General features: G+C 32.6%; 1 long non-coding RNA gene across 2 annotated transcripts; it reads right to left on the bottom strand.

Moving 5' to 3' along the window:
• Nucleotides 1-13461: 13461 nt before the first annotated feature.
• Nucleotides 13462-19965, bottom strand: LOC127871949 (uncharacterized). Of its 2 annotated transcripts, XR_008045644.1 has the most exons (4): nucleotides 19836-19965; nucleotides 18298-18415; nucleotides 17702-17877; nucleotides 13462-13581 (listed from the first exon to the last, which is right to left on the bottom strand). It is a non-coding gene; the product is annotated as an uncharacterized LOC127871949 (long non-coding RNA). The 2 variants fall into 2 exon arrangements; XR_008045643.1 differs by lacking the exon at nucleotides 13462-13581 and having other exon boundaries at nucleotides 15893-17877.
• Between the last annotated feature and the right edge of the window lie 1876 nt (nucleotides 19966-21841).

A 21841-nucleotide genomic window follows, 5' to 3' on the forward strand; every position in this document is an offset into this window, starting at 1 on the left:
TTATGTATGATAAACACACAATCCGAAATACGTTTTTGCATTCGTTCGATGCTTTAAACAAATAAATAACAGTTAAAAACATCCAGAGAATTTAACTTAAAATTGTTTGTTTTGACAAATAAATTACGTCACACAACATACGTCATAAATTGCGCAATCAGTTGCATGCAAAATAAAAGTACGGAAAGCCGGTTTCGAGAAATGTTTATACAGAGGAGCAAAATAGTATGATATAAACAATAACAAACGATAAAGTGGTGACGGACTTCTCAAAATAGCATTAATTGAAATAGTTTCATGTATATTAAAATCTCTGTGATATCTTTGGTTACCATCATCAAATACACAGAGAAAATAAAATACAATGTAAGTTTCACGTGTACTTGAATTTGTCCGACGAGTTGAAGAAAGGTTTACACGGCGAGGCTTGCCGTGAGCAACACATCATTAGCAGCATAAAGTGCGTAACAAATAAACAAAATAATCAAACATAATTATAATTTTACGTAGCACATTAAAATATCTATTGCAACTGACACCGTTTTGTAGCGAAATTTGATGACTCAATTTCAGCTTTCACAAGAGTTATAAAAAAACTTAATTTAGTATAAACGTCACGCTTACATAAATGACAACGTTAATCCAATGGTTGTAACAATAAGTTGACTACTTTAATCCAAAGTTTATAACAAAAAATCTGAAACGATATGCACTTTCACCTTTATTAATCCATGATTTTATCGAAACTTAGTTCAAACCACACAATTGTATTGTATTCCTATCTATGTTAACATTTATGCATGATGAATACACAATCCGAAATACGTTTTGCATTCGTTCGATGCTTTAAACAAATAGTTTACAGATAAAAAAACACAACGACATGTCCTTAAATTCCAGAGAGTATTAATAAAACCATTGTGTTTCGTCACCGAAATGACGTCACACAATGTACTGCGTAGTACATTTCGTAATATAAAATCAAAGCGCTGATTGCATTGCAAAATGAATTCAACACTATCTTGAACGCAAAGCTATAATGATGTTTCAATAAAATACACAGAATTTTGTAGACACAGATAAAGGCTTAATGCTATTCGATAGTGTTTAAGATGGGGATGTCCGACACACTGCAGTTGTTTGCTCTTTTCACGTTTTTAATATAATAGTCATGGGAATTGAAGTTCTACTTTTATAGGTAGCTAATCGAACGGCCTCGAAAAAAACATGTCTGCGAGTATTATGGTTACTATCATGTGATATGTATATTAATTTTTTGCGAGAACTATGGTTACCATCATTAAATGCACAAAAGAAATAGGTTTTCAATTTTATTTCATCTCCCCACTCATTCCATCCCGCGAAACCCTTAAGGTGTCGCAACTCTAGTATGGAATGAGTGATGTATTGGACGTCATCATTGATGACGTTCAATCGAACGAATGATAAAGGGGGCTAAGTTTCGTTAAGCTGGCGCATATAGTCGCGATTTGGGAGTCTTGAAAACTGGTCGGTAACTTTTGCTGAAATTTGACATGTATATGGACAAAAATGCGATCTACCTGTTGGCGTAGGCGTTATACCTGGGAAAAATCTAGTTTTTGATTAAATCACGAAAAAGTTTCGCAAGTTTGACAAAACCGGAATTACAAAATGCGGTATGTGGATATACCGAAATCCCTACCGAAATCCCCGAAATCAAACTTTGATAAAAACAATGTTTCATCAGTGATTTCAGTGTATTTCGCAACAATCTATATTAAAATACGCAGTTTTTCAATACATAATCAATATTAATGGGGATTTCGTGGGATCTCGGGGATTCCTGGGAATTTTGGTAATTACGGGAATTTCGGTATTTCTTCACACCCGTCAAAATGGCCGACTTCGTCAGAATGAACGCTTAGAAAGTATTTACAAAAAACATCATCACAAACGATGTTAAGTGAACCTGTTTTGTAGATAAGTATACGATCCATTGGAAAACACTAACATTTGACATAAAAAACCGCCAGTGGATATGGAAATCTTCATCGTTCGAAATAGCAGACGGCGTCGACCAATACAGGTTCGAAAAAAACGCGAGAAAGTATTAACAAAATAAAATAATTAAAAATGATGTAAAGTGAACGCTAATTCGCTGTTTTGTAGATAAGTATACGATCTATTGAAAAACCATAACATTTGACACAAAAACACCCGTGGATATGGAAATCTTCAGCGTAACGAAATAGCAGACATCACACGGCGTCTCATCTGGGTCTACGCTGTTTGCCAAGGCCGATAATATAATGAATGGAAATGCACAAACTCAGTAACTGGCAAGCATATATGCATTAGTAGGTTGTTTCTTGATTATTCAGAAACGACTACATAATTCTTTTGGTTCAGCCAATGCAACTTAACAGAAATAAGTATAAAAAGTTTCTACACCTGACAACAATGTGCCAACTTAATACAAGGTAAGTTGTTTACATTATTTAAAATATTGCAAGCTTACAGTACTCAACAATACACAGCTGGTACAATGTAATATCATCGTTTTAATTTTAATAAGCCCTTGGTTAATTACCCTTTTTAATGTTATGGATCAATGCATCTCTAACACCTTCAATTGACTTGTTCATGAAAAATATACACCCTCAGTGCATGTTATCCCATACACCATCAATCACTTACTAAGGCTCGATTGGTCATTCTCGGCATAGGGTACTCCCGGGTGTACATTGTCCAGGGTAATCATGGAACTTAGGCTGGAAATCCATGGTATAACATGGAATTCCATGGAAATCCCTGGAATTTGAAACAGTTTCCAGGGTTTTCAAGGGTTTTGTTCTAGAAATGTCCATGAAACGTGGACTTTTTTTCCAAGCATTTTCCAGCCTTGGATGGAAAAGCATGGAAAAGGAATGGAAAACGCTGGATTTAGGCTGGATAACCATGGAAAATATTTCCAGATAGCATGGAAAGTGGAACATAGAATTTTTTAAGCATGGAAAAGACTCTTAACATTTTCAGCTGACCCTGGAAAAAACTTAGACTTTATAAGAGGAGAAAATAACTTATAAAAATGCAACACATTTTATTCAAAGTAAATCAGACTTCAACAATTTACACAACATATGAATAAAACATAAAACAATGTGCATAGTTTGGGCAGAAATAGTAGTAGTTATAGTGGTAGTAGTAGTGGTAGAAGTAGTAATGCTGAGGCTGGCAGTAGAATATGTTGTAGGAGTAGAAGTAAAAGTGGTTGTTGTATAAGTTGTATAAGCAGTTAAACTACTGATAATTATACAATTGGTGCAAATTTAAGTGACAGTAGCAGTAGTAGCAGTTATTATTGTGTTGTTGTTTTAGCATTTACAGGAATAGACTCAGTAACGGTAGCAATAGTAGTATAAATAATAATAACAATACTAGTAGCAGCAGTAGTAGTAGTAGTTAAGGAAGAAGCATTAGCAGCAGCAGCAGTAGTAGTAGTAGAAGTAGAAGTAGTTGAAGTAGTAGTAGCAGAAGTAGCAGCAGCAGCAGTAGTAGCAGTAGCAGCATCAGCAGCATCAGTAGCAGTAGTAGTAGCAGTAGTAGTAGCAATAGTAGTTGAAGTACTAGTAGTAGTAGTAGTAGTAGTAGTAGTAGTAGTAGTAGTAGTAGTAGTGGTAGTAGTAGTAGTAGTAGTAGTAGTTGTAGTAGTAACAACAGCAGCAGTAGTAGTAGTTGCTGCAGCAGGAGTTGTAGTAGTAGCAGCAGCAGCAGTAGCAGTAGTAGTAGCAGCAGCAGCAGCAGGAGTAGTAGCGGCAGCAGCAGTAGCAGTAGCAGTAGTAGTAGTAGTAGTTGAAGCACTAGTAGTATTTGAAGCAGTAGTATAAGTAGTAGCAGTAGTAGCAGCAGTAGTAGTAGTAGTAATAGTAGTAGTAGTAGAAGTAGTAGTAGTAGTAGTAGTAGTATAAGTAGAAGTAGCAGTAGTAGTAGTAGTAGTAGTAGTAGTAGTAGTAGTAGTAGTAGTAGTAGAAGTAGTTGTTGTTGTTGTTGTTGTGGCTGTTGTAATAGTAGTAGTAGTTTTGCAGAAGTAGTAGTAGTAGTAGTAGTACTAGTAGTAGAAGTAATAGTAGTAACTTTCAAAGCAATGTCTACAAGTTTAAATTCTTTGACCCTGTTCAAGGTGTATACACACTCAATATTTAACTACAGTCCAGGTTTGCAATTAACAAACTATCTGATAAACCTGTGTGTGAGTCAGATATGTCTGCTGCTAATCTATTGGTTATAAAATATCACAGCCTTTTCTGATTGGCTGAGTTCAAATACAGAAAGTTTACCTCTTAGATTGAAATTCTGGCGTATTGTAGAAAATTTGCAGGTTAAACTTGTTGTTAAAATAAAGTTAATGTAATGTTCACAAACAGTAGAGTTAATGAGTTTTTCCATTAACAAGAATTTCTTAAAATAATAATGTATGGATATCATTTGGAAAGTGACATGAAATGTTGTTAAAAAGTGATGCATACAAGTGTTTCAGAAGTCTGTCTAGGAACAGAACAACAACTGAAGGTTTGTGCTTTTCATTATTTCTAAATATTCCTTTAAATTTATTCTTCTTATGTCATCATTGTAGACCTTTTTTATGTGACATTTTAGGTAAAAGTATGGCAAATATAGAAGTTTAAAAGCAGCTGTCACACACATTTTCACTAAGTGCAGTTTGCAGCTTGATAAAGGAAGTCCTATGTGGAGATATTAATTAGCTTGAATGTAGTATCGGAAGTTTATAATGCATGGCTAGGGAACTGAGGCTAAGGGAGTTATGTGCTGTGCATGATGAGAACTCAATGCTCATTAATGCTGTTAATGTTTATAAATAAATTAATTAAACCAATAGCATTGTTTTTTAGGTTTCACTGTACATTTTCATACCAATAGAATTACACATCATTCTAATTATAGCAATAATAAATTTGTACTAATCATACCTACAAATTTTGTTATGCTATGCTTTGTGATGTATTAACTTCATTGTAAGTTATTATTTAAAGACAATTTTACTAAATATTTAAAACAATACTTGAATTATTTTCTATATACATTTTCATTATGTGCTTTAACTGTAGCTGACCAGTTGATGGAAGAAACTGCAGAGTCTGGCAGGGAAATAACCCAAGACAGCAAAGCGGCTCTTTTGGCGCATTTACCAAGAGGACTAACATGGCCACAAATTCATGGTAAATATTGTTATGCCCCGGGCTCATATAAGTAATTTAGTGTAAACCACCTGAAAGTATTTTGTCTTTTTGGTATCCAATATTTTGGTCTAGTTTCAATTACAGGTTATTTTTATATGAATTAGCAAATTAGCATATCTTTCATATAGCAATATCTGAATATAAAATTCCTATATATGTTTGAGTTTCCAGATACATGCTAGTGTACCCCGTTTTGGGGCATTTAAGAAAACAACAATATAAATTTCAAAATAAAAGAGAGTCATATAAAAATATAAGTTAAATCAACAATTTATTCACCTGAAAGTCTCAGTTTTCCTGTGTGGTTGCCTGTTTGCAAGTAGATTAAAGCCTGCTTGCAAACTTTAAGAGAATAAATTTCAGTAAATGGAAAAGAAATAATTTCTAACTTCTTAGGATCGTAATTGTTCGCTCAAATACAAAAAAGCCAGATGTACCAAATTGAGCAGTGATATGAAATATCTAGAATAGATTAAAATATGAATGAGCATTGAAGTATAGATATTCAATCATATGATTGCTGCACATTTACTTTTACAGATGAATGTAAAAAACTTATGACTTTCTTGTAATATTGTTTGCTTTGTTTTTCTTTCAGAGATCATGCAGAAGCCGTACAGTATAACAGCAGTACAAGTTCTATAAAAGATCCACGACCTACTGAAGCCCAGCTAATTAACAAAAAAGTTTTTAAAAACTGTAATTTTATCCCACCTGGGTACTTATAATTTACTAAGCTGCCTTCACAAGTTTTAGACTTGCAATTATATTTTAAACTGTCACTTGGAAAGTAATACATGTACATGCATTATGTTCTGAATTTCTTTGAACAATAAAATTATATAAAAGTATTTTAATGAAATTGAGCACCTAAATTGCATTAAAGTGAAAGTAGCTGAGAAAAATAGTATCCTTGTGCTCATGGGCAGCTACATATATTGTGACAAACATGAAGTAGCTAAAATAACTTAAATTTTTCATTTTGTTTCTTGTTTATCGTTTGTACAGGGTTCGTGAATTGTTACTGTGTATTACTTGACTTGCTTGTATTTTGTTACTTTGAATACATGTTGTTAAGGTTGCATTATACTTTTTAACTTTTAAAGTAGCGCCTGTTCTGTTATGTAAGGGCCTGATTTATGATAATGGACCTAGAGGCTTTGTAAGCATGTATTAAACAACACTTGTTTGATCTGAATAATTTGTTAAATAAATGTAACACAATTTGTAATCTGATGTTATATTTTGATGAATTGTGAACAAAATAAAACATCGAAGAAACTAAGGCATTATGTTGATTTTTTGTTTTGTTTTAATCTAACCTTAAATTATGATTTATTTAAGCTGTGAGTATTGTATTCATTTAATACATGAATATTGTTTTTAGACCAGAAATTTCTTTTTCTATTCAGTGACCATGATAAACGCTGGACAATTTTCCATGTTATACCAGGCATCCATGGAATATTAAACAAAGAAAAAGCCTGGAACATTTTCCAGGGTTTTCCAGCCAGCATGGAAAAAATACCGTCCGAATACTCCATGTAATCTGGAAAACCCTGGAAAAAATCCATGGTTTTCCATGGTTTTCCAGATTACATGGAGTATTCGGACGGTATTTATTCCATGCTGGCTGGAAAACCCTGGAAATTGTTCCATGGTAATTATTCCAGGGAGCCTGGAAAACCATGGAAACTATTCCAGGCTATTTCCACATACCATGGACAATTGTCCACCCTTTTTTTTAAATATTGACGCTGGAAAAGGCTGGAAACTTAGTCCGAATACTCCAGCCTCATATTTTCCATGGATTTCCATGGAAAACCCTGGACAAAGTACACCCGGGTTACTTACCGGTACATGTACCCCGGGTTCTCTTAACTTTACTTACATGTTCCCCGGGTACGGTAAATAAACTTAAACATACCCGCAAATATTAGATTGTATCCGAGTTGTATATCCGCCAAAAATCCGATGTCGTTAAACATGCTACCGATAACGTAAAACAATATTGTTTACCTTAAACAACCTTCTCTTTTAAAAAATCTGCATCAACATGCTTTTTAGTTTGAGTGTTGAGAGGACGCCGTAGGAATAAGCAAGTAATCAAGAATACGTCTCTGTTTCTGCTTTTATTACCTTCATGTATAATGACGATAAGGATTGACGACTAACATTGACCACAATGATCACAAGCATTTACGACTAACACTGACGACAAGCATTGGCGACTAGATGTAACATTGACGATTCTTTACAATAAATGAAATTAACAATAAAAAATGAATAATAAGATTATAGTACAACAGATATGCTTTTCAAAGTATAATATAATAGCATACACTCATTAGAATAAGAGGTTTCATAAATAACAATTTGAAACATTTTCAATCAATATCGAAATATCTTATACAATATTTATTACACAACATAAATTAATTGTTAAAACATAATATAAATACCGAATATGGTGTTCCCCATTTAACGGACCATGCAAACCAAATAATGTTTCTTTTAAAAAATCTATGACGGTAAAAAGTGAGCGTGCGATGTCGCGGAAAATATTATACTTGACGACGTCATACAATGACGCGACTTTAAACAATTTAAGATTTAAAATTAAATCACATCATTGATTTTAACAATGAGTTTTGATAATATAAATGCCATTGAACAGAAAATTGACATAAATGTAAACATAATTAATTTTTACAAAATACCCAACAACAACCGATTTAGTGTTAAAATTCCCGGGTACGTTTTAGTATATTTACCGTACCCAGGGTACGAGCCTTACTAACTGTATTATTATTATATCTCACCGACTACAAGGTACCTTTACCTTGTTGTGTTTATCAACCTGGAATTTATGTAAAATCCGGCTTTCTTTACTTTTATTTTTCATTCATTTGATTACGCAATTGTTGATGTACCTCGTGGAAAATTATTTGAATCTTTGGATTTTAATGGCGACAAGCTGGAAGTGTCAATTTATTTTAAAAACGAATCTAAGATTTTAAGTATTGTGTGTTTGTCATGCATAATTCAGTGTTTTCCAGAAAATTGAGTACCAGTTATATGGCCGGCAACTATGCAGTAAAACAAAAGCATTTATGACATTTACTTGATATATTTGTGAAAAGAAGCCGTCGTGTAAATGTAAGAGTAAATGGGCCGTCACTAAAACGCTTACGGATTATGCATACAATATAGATAACGTTGAAAACTGCATACGATATGAACAAAGAAGGAAATTGCATACGATATGGACAAAGAAGGAAAATGCAGACGGGCTTTAATAAAATGGATTTAAATCATTATTTACACGTCAGTAAGATGCGCAACACTTGTAAATGTGATATTTTATTAAATATAGTAGCATTATTATCCATTATTATCCATAGTACCGATAGTTGAATCAAAAAGAAAATATTTAAAACCGGTTGAAGTCCGTGGGTAATATGTTACGGGTGTAATTTTTCGGGGTTTTTTTTCTTTGCAATTTCATATACAATTAAAAAAGACAGGAAATGTATAGGTATTTCTGCGTTTTTATATAAATGACACGCAGACGATATAGAGAACGCTGAAAACTAATATATATTTCCACTTTTTTTAAAGAATTAACGCACACAATCCATGTTCTAAGAAAAACAACACAAAACATCTAACTTAATGATTAATATCCGGTCACACGTGTCATATGGCTTCAACAGGTGTTAACATTTTCTATACTGGTCTCGAAAAATATCCACAATCCCCCTGCGCGACACCATAGCAGAAGTGTAGAATATACTTACTCTGCAGTACTTGTGTTTTTATAGCAAAATTTTTTTTTCCACTTTTTGCCCTTTATACACAAGTTAAGTGTCAGCAGAGCTGGCAGGTGGACTCCATAGTATTCGAGTTAAGAGACCCAATGCTAATTAATATCCATCAATTTCCGCAACAATTATCAGTTTGATGTGCCGATAATCTAGAATGTGTTACAAATGCTGTCGTTATTTAACAACTCGATTTGTATCTAAGAACAGAGTTTAAATGTATAAATAACTGTAAATCATTGTATTTATTATTTAAATAAGAACATAAATTAATTTTATAAAAAATACTCGCCGACGGGAATAAGTTAGATGTACATTGCTTATACATCTTCTCATTATTTATACACACAATAACATTTATCTGTCAACAAAATAATTGGTTAGATTTACAGCCACTAAAAATACAATTTAAACACAAAAAGAGAAGTGCCGTCTGTTCGGAAGTGTGTAATGACCGTACAATATGATTTATTTGTTTAATAAAAAAAATATGTGGTAAAAATCCGAGCACCTAGGACTATAAAACAACAGAACAGCTACGAGAATTTAAATTCCAGTTAGAGCATAATTTGCTTTTTGTTATAAGATATATGTATAATATAATATAACATTTTTAGCAGTATAGTTCTTACCCCGCACGTTAAAAACGACAGTCAATATATATTTATTTAATGAAACAATATTAGAACGTTGGAATGATGATACACCGGTTAATAAAATACTAGAGACTCGATCTGTGAAAAGGGGTTTAATGTACATGTGCGTAAAGTGTCGTCCTAGAATAGCTTTGTGCTGTCCGCACAGGCTAATTAGGGACGACACTTTCCACATAAACTCGATTTTTGCTAAGAAGAGACTTTCGTTAAACGAAAAATGTCATAAAAGCGGAAAGTGTCGTCCCTGATTAGACTGTGCGGACTCCACAGACTAATCTGGGACGAATCTGTACGCACATGCATTTAAACTCATTTTCACAGAGCAGGGCTCATTATGTATTTGCTAATATTTATTTCAAATGTTTCGAATGTGCATTTTCCTGTTGCTCATATGGAATAATAAATATAATTCAAAGTTTTCAAAGTATATCGGCAAGCTGTTAGTTAACATGGTAACTAATTGAATAAGGGCATACTCGAAATGGTAAAAAAAAAAATTCATGTATCTACTTTAAAACGTTAAGCATTTGGTGTAAACTTTTATGTAAAAATGAGATAAATAAATAATAACTTGATAGAACTGTATCTTATTAGTATTCACAGTTTACAAAACAATTACATTTTGTAATAACTTGTTAGCTTACTTATAAGAGAATGTCACAAATATCAAACAAACTGTTAACAGTAGTCTATACGATAAATCATCGTATATTGTGAAAAAGAGTTGTTACATGAAAAATCTCCAGTATAGGGTCAGTAACATAAAGGTGGGATTATGATAGTGATAATGATAATACTATTAATGATGATTATATCAATCACGGTGATAATAATAGTGATGATTATACAGCTAGGAAGGGCAAATAGTACGATAACACTGAACATTAGGGGTGGTACCTAAGTCATAAGTCTACAAATTCAGTTTATTTTACACGCTATGGCATTTCCTATGTATAATACATACATGCACATGCACTTGTGTAGTGATTAAAAACTATTGCAATATCCGTTTCAAAATTGTAGTATGATTGAACGTACGTAGGTCCCCATACTATAAATAGGGTACTCGCCCATCGAAAGTTTGGGAAGGTAACCGTAGAGAAACTTTTAAGCGATTAAATAGTACGATTATACGTTGTATCGAATTCAGTTCATAAAATTGCTAAACGCTAATGTGTACAACTCTTTATGATAGAAAAAGTTTTATAAAATTAAACAAACATCTATATTATAGAACTATTCCGACAATTCGTAGAAATTCTGATGGGTATTTAGGCCAAACAATATTATTAATTTCCACTTACATAGACAAAAAGTAGGAGAGATAGGTCGTTAACTTGTTTTTACTATTCAATTGAATAAGAATTATTTATTAATATACAAATGACATGAATTCAACTTTCAAATCTCTGTATAATCTCTTTCGTCACTTGTTGGCAAATTACAATTATTAAATTTAGATAATATGATCGCAAAAATATACAGCTGGTTAATTAAGTGTAATAAGCAAAAATGATGAAAACTTAACATGGAATACCAAAATAAACTTTGGGGTTCGTTGGGGAACCAGTAACTTGTTAACCTCTTATACTCCTCGTAAAATTAGTGATAATTGATATGTTTTAGGGTTCACTAGAAATAATGTTTTATCTGTCTAATTTGCAAATGTAATACTTTATGTGTATTAAACTTATTATAAACGTAAATGTTACCATTTGATATATGTATATAAAGTTTTAGTGTGTAATAGTAAAAGTAATTACCAATAATTGTGGCAAAAGTAATTTTCATGTACCTTATTTTGATACAACCTTAAACGATATGTATCTAGTGTCTTGTATTATTTTAATACTATTTTAATACCCGATATGTATCAAAAATAGACACAGCGTTTTTAAAGAAGACAGATAAATAAGCATGAGATCTATCAAATTCAACAACAACATTTATTTCAGCAATGAAGCTTACAATAAAGCTTCTAGCATACAATAGTAAATGTCTGTTTTTAGATATATTCCGTAATGGAAAAAAATACTGATTGATAATGCTACAAAAATCAAAAAGTAAACTCACTGATCGCCTTCCCTAAATAATTCTGTAATTGTTGTTTTGAAAAATAAAATTTAGTGAACTAAATGCTGTTACAATTTATGTACTGTTTTATGTGGCCTGTGAAACAAATTAAAATATATTCTGTTCTGTTCTATAAATATACCTCTGGTTTAGTTGATTGTATTTATTATTTGATAAAGGAGTCAGCAAACTATTAAAATAAAATTGGTAGATTTTTTTTTTAAGCGTTTACACGCCAAATTCGATTTTTTAAATACACGGAATAAAATTCTCATTATATTATTCATTTGAAAATGAGCAAATAAAGAAATATAGAAACGTAATTATAATTGTATATTTGGTAAAGATATTTCATTCTCCATTTATGTAATACCACTTATGATGTTGTGGTTGTTGTTGTTATAAAACCACTTGTTTACAATGTATTTAATATAAGAGAGACGGACATACTTTATTAACTTATCGTGTTAATCAGTTTTCAAAAATACAATTTGAAGATCAGACGCAATGGTAATATCGATTCTTTAAGCATTCTTACGTGATTTACATATCATCAAATATTTTATGAAAATATTAAAGTAATGTCAAGCTGTGTGATTTAAATCAGAATGAAGATGTATAACATATTCCTGTCAGTTGATATACTTTACAAATGCTTTTATTTGCCTTTATATATATATCAGCAAAAAGAGTTAATTAATAAAGTATCAATCCTGTGTATTATCTCCGTTCAATACAGCGTACCGTACGTTCGTGCGGCCTTTCGTTCGTACATAACATAACATGAACTTTGTTCAGTCTGTGCGTCAATGTCACCTATCAGCCTTATCGTTACTGTCTCTCATAACGCCCCACTGTGGTGTGGTCTTATGTCAAATATATCTATCTTGGTCTGATGTGCGGATGTAGTATCTTTAAATGCGGCACATGTAATACAATAATTAATTCAAGCACTTACACTTAACAAAAAAACACGATATTTCTTTATTTCCGTTATCAGTTTAAAAATGATGGTATTACTAAACAGTAAAACAGATTAATGCACTTGGCCGCTAGATAAATAATGTTATACAATTATTCTTATCAACCAGATGCCTGTTGTCTGCTACTGTTTCTTATCATAATTGTATATATTACAATACACCATCTAATATTTGTTGTGTGGATTGCATCAAATTAAAGGTCAAATTCCGATATTGTATTACAAAAAACTGCTTTTTTTATAAATATATCAAGCACGTTACAAAAACATACGATATTTCCTTATTTAATGTAGCATTTTGCAAAAGTAAAGCGCTTTATATATAACCAGGTTTTATTATTTCTTTCTGGTTGAGTAAAAAAAAATTATAACATATAATATTTGTGCATAATTTATAAAAAGAAATAAAATGAAACACTTGATGTTTTATAATTTTGTTAAGTGCGCGTGCCATTGAACGTTAAGTTAAGCGAGAGATGGGAATTAAATTACCGTACTCATAATTAAGAACTGAAACTATTCTGTCAGCTTGATTTATAAATCATGTTTCATCGCGCCAATATATTCATTATTTCAAAAATTGTGTATAAAAGCATAACGATTGAAATTATGTCCGAAACCCAGCTTTTCACATAAAATGACCTTGAACATAACGCCAGCAGACCCGATTGAATACACTTCATGTATTCCAATCAGGTAAATAACAAATACAATAATAAAACAGGGGAAGTCTACACTGTGTATTAGCAACCTGCTGTGATGATCCCTATCTTGTCAGCTCAATACACAGGCACCTGGCTACCGTACTGGAAAAAAGGATTAACTGCCAAAATAACTGATTTCATTTATTGCTAAACTGTTGTGTACATTTAAAATTAACAACGAGAATGGATCAATATCACCGTTGCACATTTTAATTAATTTCACAGTAATCTGTTCTTTAAATAGTGATAGCCTAATGAAAGACGGCGCTAATAAAGAATAAAGTGTGAAGGTGGATATTAAGAAATAAGATCCATTTTCGCATGACACTTGCAGTATAGAATGTAGTCTTATATAAATAAAACACATTTAAGACATGGATAAAAGATAAATAAGACACATTTGAATCTCTCATTTCTTAAAAAAAATAAGCACAAAGTCACAAATAAATAAGATACGTTTAAGAAACAGAATTTTTTTTATATATAACATACATTTGCATATTTCATTTCTTTAAAAAAGCTCGTGAATCTGAAGCAATACATTTATTTCTTACACATTATTCTAAAAGTCGACAGACAACATAAGTTCAATGAGGGAACCACAATTAAATAAGATCCATTTTCGCATGATACTGGTCTAACGAATTTTTCAAACATTCAATTAATAGAGAGCAATATCTGGCTGTCATCATCGAACCTAAATTTGGTTGCAATGGAAGTCAAAATTGATGTGTAATGTTTTGTTTTTCAACTTCTTGCTCCAGAAAATGTTTTTTTATTTACTTTCTCCATGTACATTAGTTAGTCCGTTTTAGCGTTTAATTAACTCAACAATAATGGTGAATTGAGTGTTAAAGATTTTTATCAAAGTTGTAACATTATGCAGTTCATAAGGAAGACGTTATACGAAATCTAGCAAAATAACGGCGCACAGACATTTCACTTAACAAACGTAGTAGGTGTACGTTTCGGCGGCTACTGCGTCTGACTGCACTAAAATAATTACGCTTTAATATCAAATGATCAATTATATTCAAGTCACATAGAAGCCGCTCATATCTTATTGAGACGCAAGGTAAAGGGTGTTATAAATGGGCTTCAGTTATCTGAATCCGTACCTATGTTGTCCGAAGATAAGAGTCACTGGAATGTGGAAAAATTAATGGAACCAGTAACACAGCCTGCTTGCCAAATTCACTACACCCATAATTACCATTGGGTCGTGTCGATTTTGCAGTATAATCAAATATTTCTATTGGACAGCTTAGGTAACGATCGTTCTAGAGACAGATTAATACCACATGGCCTTCAAATACAACTTTCAGTATTATATGGTAAAGACAAAGAAAACATTGATATCACAATTCCGACCGTGATGAAACAAAACAATAATGTTGATTGTGGAGTTTATGCCATTGCCTTTGCTACCCAGTATTGCCTCAATAAGCAATTGGAATTCGAAATAATTTTTGATTCTTCTAAAATGAGATCGCACTTGATGCACTGCTTCGAGCAAGAAGAGATATCTCTTTTTCCGGTCACCCAAAAAACGTAAAGTAAACGTAGTATGCTTCATGTGAAACGCGAACGGATAAATAACTACTGTTTGTGTAATCTTCCCGAATGCGTTGACAATATGATTCAATGCGACCGATGTCCTTCTTGGTATCATAGATCGTGTATAGAAATACCATTGGATGTGTCAATGAATGATAAAGTTTTTGTTTGCATTAAGTGCAATGTAACTGACTGCTCAACTGACATACCGACCGCCTCCAATTAATCTAATACCGACTAAATAATTGTCACCGTAAACATAAAAACATCATTTTAAAACGACCACATCAGTCTAGCGCCAGCAAATAAAAATACCAAAAAATCGCGCGATCTATATACTTATACAAAATATAAGTACAATCCTATCACATAGCAGGATTTCGGTGACCGATTGCCTTCTGTATTATGCCGTACGCCGACTCGCCGACGTCCTGCACTATCTCTACAGGCTAGTGTACAGAACATGCGACTTATAATTTAATAGTTGTGCAATATAACTGTTAATGCATTTCCTTACTAACCTCTGTGTATATATATCTATCCAGTAGTCGAACTCAAAATATCTAGAGTAGGGCGTACCAGTATGCATTTGTACATAATAAGGATGTTTCAAGTTATGTCAATATTGTTTCAGTATATTTTTATACTTAATTGTATCATGACATCAAGTTATACTGAAGTCGTAATTCTGCGTAAATTTCTTGTTCTGTACAGTTTTTGAAAATTGTTTTTTTTTCCATAGTAACGAAGTAATGGTTATGAGAAATACAAACTTGTTAAAACACAATCATTTGTTAGACTTGTACTCGCGCGTTTCTGTTATGTTTTGCAGTCAAACCCATGTGTTGCTGTCGTGCCATTCCAGTGGTGTCACGAGATTTCGTCAAACTACAAGAATGCTACAGCACGAAGAAAATACCAGAACATTGTGCTCATAATTTTCATAAGACAATTAAATGATTTTCACTTTTTCCATTCACCTATATTTATACTCGAACTGTTATTGTTATTGTTGATGTTTGCTTACAGTTTATACTTAACGATTGTTAGTAGCATATATTACAATATATGTTTGTACTGACCGTATATTTTAATAAGACTAATACTTAAATCCCATAAACTGTTGCTGGTTGTTTTTTACAGCTTATTATTAAGTTATCTTTATTGTCGATAATGAGCCTTTGCACACACTTTTTCGAGCCAATGTTTGAAACTTAAACGGAAAGAAACGATCGCTGACATCTAATTTTACTTTGATTGTTCGTGTGTTCATACTGTTAAATGACAAATGGTCGATAAAGTGAAGTAAGATCAACAAATAATACCCACTGTAAGAACGTGACCGTCGCGTTTAAACGTGAACTCAACGAACGTTTCTATTGTGGTTCGCGAACGTTATCTACATCGTATGCGTTACAACAATTTCTATCAATAACTGCATTAACCAAAATTAAAGTAATATTTTCATAAAATTATAATAGTTGATGACGTATTATGCATTTTTCAAAGAACAGAATTTAAAACAAAGTACATGCATTTTTCAAAGAACAGAATTTAAAACAAAGTACATTAAAAAAATCTTCGTTTATATGTTGCTTTGAACCAAAACAAGAATCATTTGTGGCTCGGCACGAGATAAGGACACCACCATCTTGTCAAGAGATGACTTCTTCATTATCAAAGTGCAAAATCTAACAAATTAAAATCAGAAATTTTAGCTCTGACTTCTCAATAGGGACGAATTTGTGACACTTTTTATATTTACTATTTAACACCGATTTTGATTAAAAGCAAAACAAGTATCATGTGTGGCTTAGAACGAGATCAGGACATCACCATCTTGTCAAGAGATGACTTCTTCATTATACAAGTGTAAAATCTGACACATTATAATCTGAAATTTGCGCTCTGAATTCCCAGGTGGGGACGAAGTTGCGACACTTGTCATGTTTAGTCTTTAACACCGTTTTTGCAAATTTTGTCAATAAAAGCCAAACGATTTTATGATATGCAGTGCATGTAATGATTAACCTTATGACTGTAAGCCTCGCCACAAATGCCGTTGTAAATGGTTAAACTGCTTAACACGTACATTGGGCCGCAAAATATAACAGGCAAAAAAACATAATGATATCGTGGATGAAATGAAAAGACAAATCCAGCGTATTTCATAAAAAAATAAGATGATTGAAAGGCCATTACATAACATAACAAGGTATGTGTTTGTAAAACACAATACACAATGTCCCTTTTTGAGCGATTTTGACCCATATATTTGACCTTTGACCTTGATGTTTTTGTAAAAAAAAGTGTGACATGTGCATAATACACCCCATTTAAAATCAATGGATGCAATGTAAAAAAGTACATTATTCACAGGGAGCTAGAGACAGACAGATTTGGAAACTAAAACAAGCAAATTCATTGACAATGTGTAAACAGTGCTGAGTGAGCATAGAATTTCTTGTATTCAAAAGCTTGTGCAGAAACAACATATCATTTCTACATTATATTCCCTTAAAATACTGTATCATGCTTAATATTCATAATTATGGATGAAAGGCTGATTAAAAAACAGACACAAAATATACATCAATGCCATTATAATCACATATTCACCCTTACAAAAAAAACTGTACTTTTAAATTCTTTGATGAAAACTGACCTCTTAAGTCTTCAATTAAATACTTGATATGTTAAAAAGGTCCATCACAAGACAATTACTGGGCAATACATGTATATAGTCCGTGTTACCACCCACACACAGCTCAAACTGACGGTTAGATGTAAACATGGTAAGGTAAGGTTGCACCAGGATCTGCCAGGTTCATTTGTGAAGATCTGCAATGAAAATATATAACAATGACTGATAATTTATGACTGCAACCTTCCACAAACACATCAATAATACATCAATACAGTGGTAACCACATGTTATTTTTCCCTGCATTGTTGTTTTTCTTATTGAACTTAATATTTGTAAAAATAACACAACACATTATTAATCAAATGATACACTGTTATCAACATGAAAATAAGATTTTTGTTTTGTACATAATTTATTTCTGTTCCCTCCAGATATGCATAGTAAAAAGAGCTAAGGCATTTTTGTTTAATAAATTCTGTTAGTTTTTATCTAAACATCCGCATACCATGGATAAGATAATCAATAAATCATATGTTGTTTTTACTAATGGAAAAAATAGAATAAATACTAAACACAAATGAGGTAAACAATACATGGTGTGAGTCATACCATACCTGCTAATTACAGTATAAGCACATCTTTTGGTACTATGTCATTATTCCCAATCAGTATGTTTTGATGTGGATCAGCTTTGGACACATGCCCCTACATGTATATCATTGGATTTCTTCACTGAAACAACAAGATACAGGCCATAACAAAATTATTGCAAACTATATATGTGTGGTTTTAATTAATTTTAAACATAATATATTACAAATAAAAAAAATGCCCGCACAAGTATTGAATCTGGTAACAATCTTACCAATATTCCAAAACATATCGGCAGACAACCTTTAAATTGTCTAAAACTGGAAACTATAGTCTCTAAAGTGACTTCCAAATTTGTGTTGTTCTAAAAATTTTATTTTTTATATTTGTTTTAACGAATCATTATCTTTGGGCATCACTGTTTTAATTTCAACTTGATCATGAACACTTAACTGACATGGATAACGCATTCATTAATCCTTTCAGTGCGGGAACCGAATTTTGAAGGCCTTTGCAAACAGTTTGGATCCAAACTGTTTGCTATTCTGATAGTATTTTTTGAAAAAAAAATCGAAGAAATGCTAATTGTAGAAATTCAGCAGACGACATTTTAGCAGACGACGAATTTCCCAGCATGTAAAGGGTTAATTCTGGTGTTACAAATAGAATTGCGATTGCTTACAGTCCATTACAGGATTGCACACAGATTTTTAACACAAATTTTATAATACATGTACAGTCAAGTTACCATTACCGGATCAGTAGCGTAATAAAGTTGTTCTGGTGAAAAGCAATAAATGTTTTGAGACTTCTTTTACATCAGTTTGATTAAATATTACCTTTGCTCGCTGATTCAGCATATAGTCTTATTTTTAAACGCAGGCAAAATGTATTTGTGATACCTTTTTTTCGCTGCAGAATTCATGCATTAACAGATCAGTTGTAGCCATAACGGATCACGTGATCGAAACCACTCAGGGGGCTTCTACCACGCTATTTGAACTGTCGAAACATGAACTGTGTTGTTTACAATGCCCAAATTACATTGCCAGTTGTAAATTATATTCATTTGTTTTTGTTATAATTGTTTTCTATATGTGATTGAAAATGCTGTGTTCAAAATATCATCCAAAACTGACAACTATTTATCGGGAAGCGCATTCTTGAACATGAAAGTGATCCTCTATGGGTAATGATCCGGTAATGGTAACTGGACTGTATCTACTACAACCTAATTCCATATTCATTTGACAGTCTTTCAGCTATCAATTGATCAACAATTATACAATCATCTTAAAAATAAATAAGTGAAAGTAGAAAACTTTGAGAATGTCATTTTAAAATCGTATAATAAGAAATGATTTGACAGATAAATTGTGAAGCGTTTTAGATTTTGACAACTGTGTAACAGACAGAAATATCCGCTAAAATCGTCATTATGAGAGCCAATACGTCTCATAAACACGTTATGATTGATGAAATATAATCTTTTTACAGGAAATGTTTTATCCACATACTACTTCTTGAAGCAAACAAACTGAAAATCTATGAAAAAATATACCTTAGCAAAATCCAGAAAGTTTATCCGAATATTAACAATGTTGATCTGCCATTCCATGCCCTACTGTTTTGATTGTTATATTAACTTAGGTTAATCTACACCATAAAATATCAAAATAAAAAAGGTAAACATCAATATTTAAGTATCCATCGTGTATTTTTAACATCAAAAAATAAAATTAAAATAATTAAACCATAATTAACACCATAATAACGGACAGCGATTACCGTCTGCAATTTCCTTCTTTGTTCAGGCGAGGTATAAAACCCGGAAATATCCGGAAAATCCGGAAATCTTTTAGGTAAAACCCGGAACCGATATAAATGGTTATAACTTCATTATTATTCGTCCGATATTAATTATAATGGTACCGTTGTAAAGAAGATCCTCTACAGATTCTAACCATATCAAAATATTTTATGGCAGGGTCGTAGTCGGCCTGTAAATCGCGGACAAAGTCGGCCTGTTTTAACGTTTTTTTTTACACACGCAAATGCCGAAAAGAAAACCCGGAACCGATATAAATGGTTATAACTTCATTATTATTCGTCCGATATTAATTATAATGGTACCGTTGTAAAGAAGATCCTCTACAGATTCTAACCATATCAAAATATTTTATGGCAGGGTCGTAGTCGGCCTGTAAATCGCGGACAAAGTCGGCCTGTTTTAACGGTTTTTTTTACACACGCAAATGCCGTAAAGAAAACCCGGAACCGATATAAATGGTTATAACTTCATTATTATTCGTCCGATATTAATTATAATGGTACCGTTGTAAAGAAGATCCTCTACAGATTCTAACCATATCAAAATATTTTATGGCAGGGTCGTAGTCGGCCTGTAAATCGCGGACAAAGTCGGCCTGTTTTAACGGTTTTTTTTACACACGCAATTGCCGAAAAAGAAAACCCGGAACCGATATAAATGGTTATAACTTCATTATTATTCGTCCGATATTAATTATAATGGTACCGTTGTAAAGAAGATCCTCTACAGATTCTAACCATATCAAAATATTTTATGGCAGGGTCGTAGTCGGCCTGTAAATCGCGGACAAAGTCGGCCTGTTTTAACGGTTTTTTTTACACACGCAAATGCCGAAAAGAAAACCCGGAACCGATATAAATGGTTATAACTTCATTATTATTCGTCCGATATTAATTATAATGGTACCGTTGTAAAGAAGATCCTCTACAGATTCTAACCATATCAAAATATTTTATGGCAGGGTCGTAGTCGGCCTGTAAATCGCGGACAAAGTCGGCCTGTTTTAACGGGTTTTTTTACACACGCAAATGCCGTAAAGAAAACCCGGAACCGATATAAATGGATATAACTTCATTATTATTCGTCCGATATTAATTATAATGGTACCGTTGTAAAGAAGATCCTCTACAGATTCTAACCATATCAAAATATTTTATGGCAGGGTCGTAGTCGGCCTGTAAATCGCGGACAAAGTCGGCCTGTTTTAACGGGTTTTTTTACACACGCAAATGCCGTAAAGAAAATCCGGAACCGATATAAATGGTTATAAATGCATTATTATTCGTCCGATATTAATTATAATGGTACCGTTGTAAAGAAGATCCTCTACATTTTCTAACCATATGAAAATATTTTATGGCAGGATCGTAGTCGGCCTGTAAATCGCGGACAAAGTCGGCCTGTTTTAACGGTTTTTTTTACACACGCTAATGCCGTAAAGAAAACCAGGAACCGATATAAATGGTTATAAATGCATTATTATTCGTCCGATATTAATTGTAATGGTACCGTTGTAAAGAAGATCCTCTACAGTTTCTAATAATGTTAAAATATTTTATGGCAGGGACAGTGTTAACCTGTAAATCGCTGTGCGGTAAAAGTTGACCGAAAAATACCGTGTTTTTTTTAACACAGAACAATGTCTTGAGGAAAACACGGAAAAGCTAAAAGGGGTTATAAAAGCATCCTTTTCCCAACCGACCATACATTTTTGGTACCGTTGTAACGGTATTCTT

The sequence above is a fragment of the Dreissena polymorpha genome, chromosome 3 (assembly GCF_020536995.1).
Source record: "Dreissena polymorpha isolate Duluth1 chromosome 3, UMN_Dpol_1.0, whole genome shotgun sequence".
NCBI lineage: Eukaryota > Metazoa > Mollusca > Bivalvia > Myida > Dreissenidae > Dreissena > Dreissena polymorpha.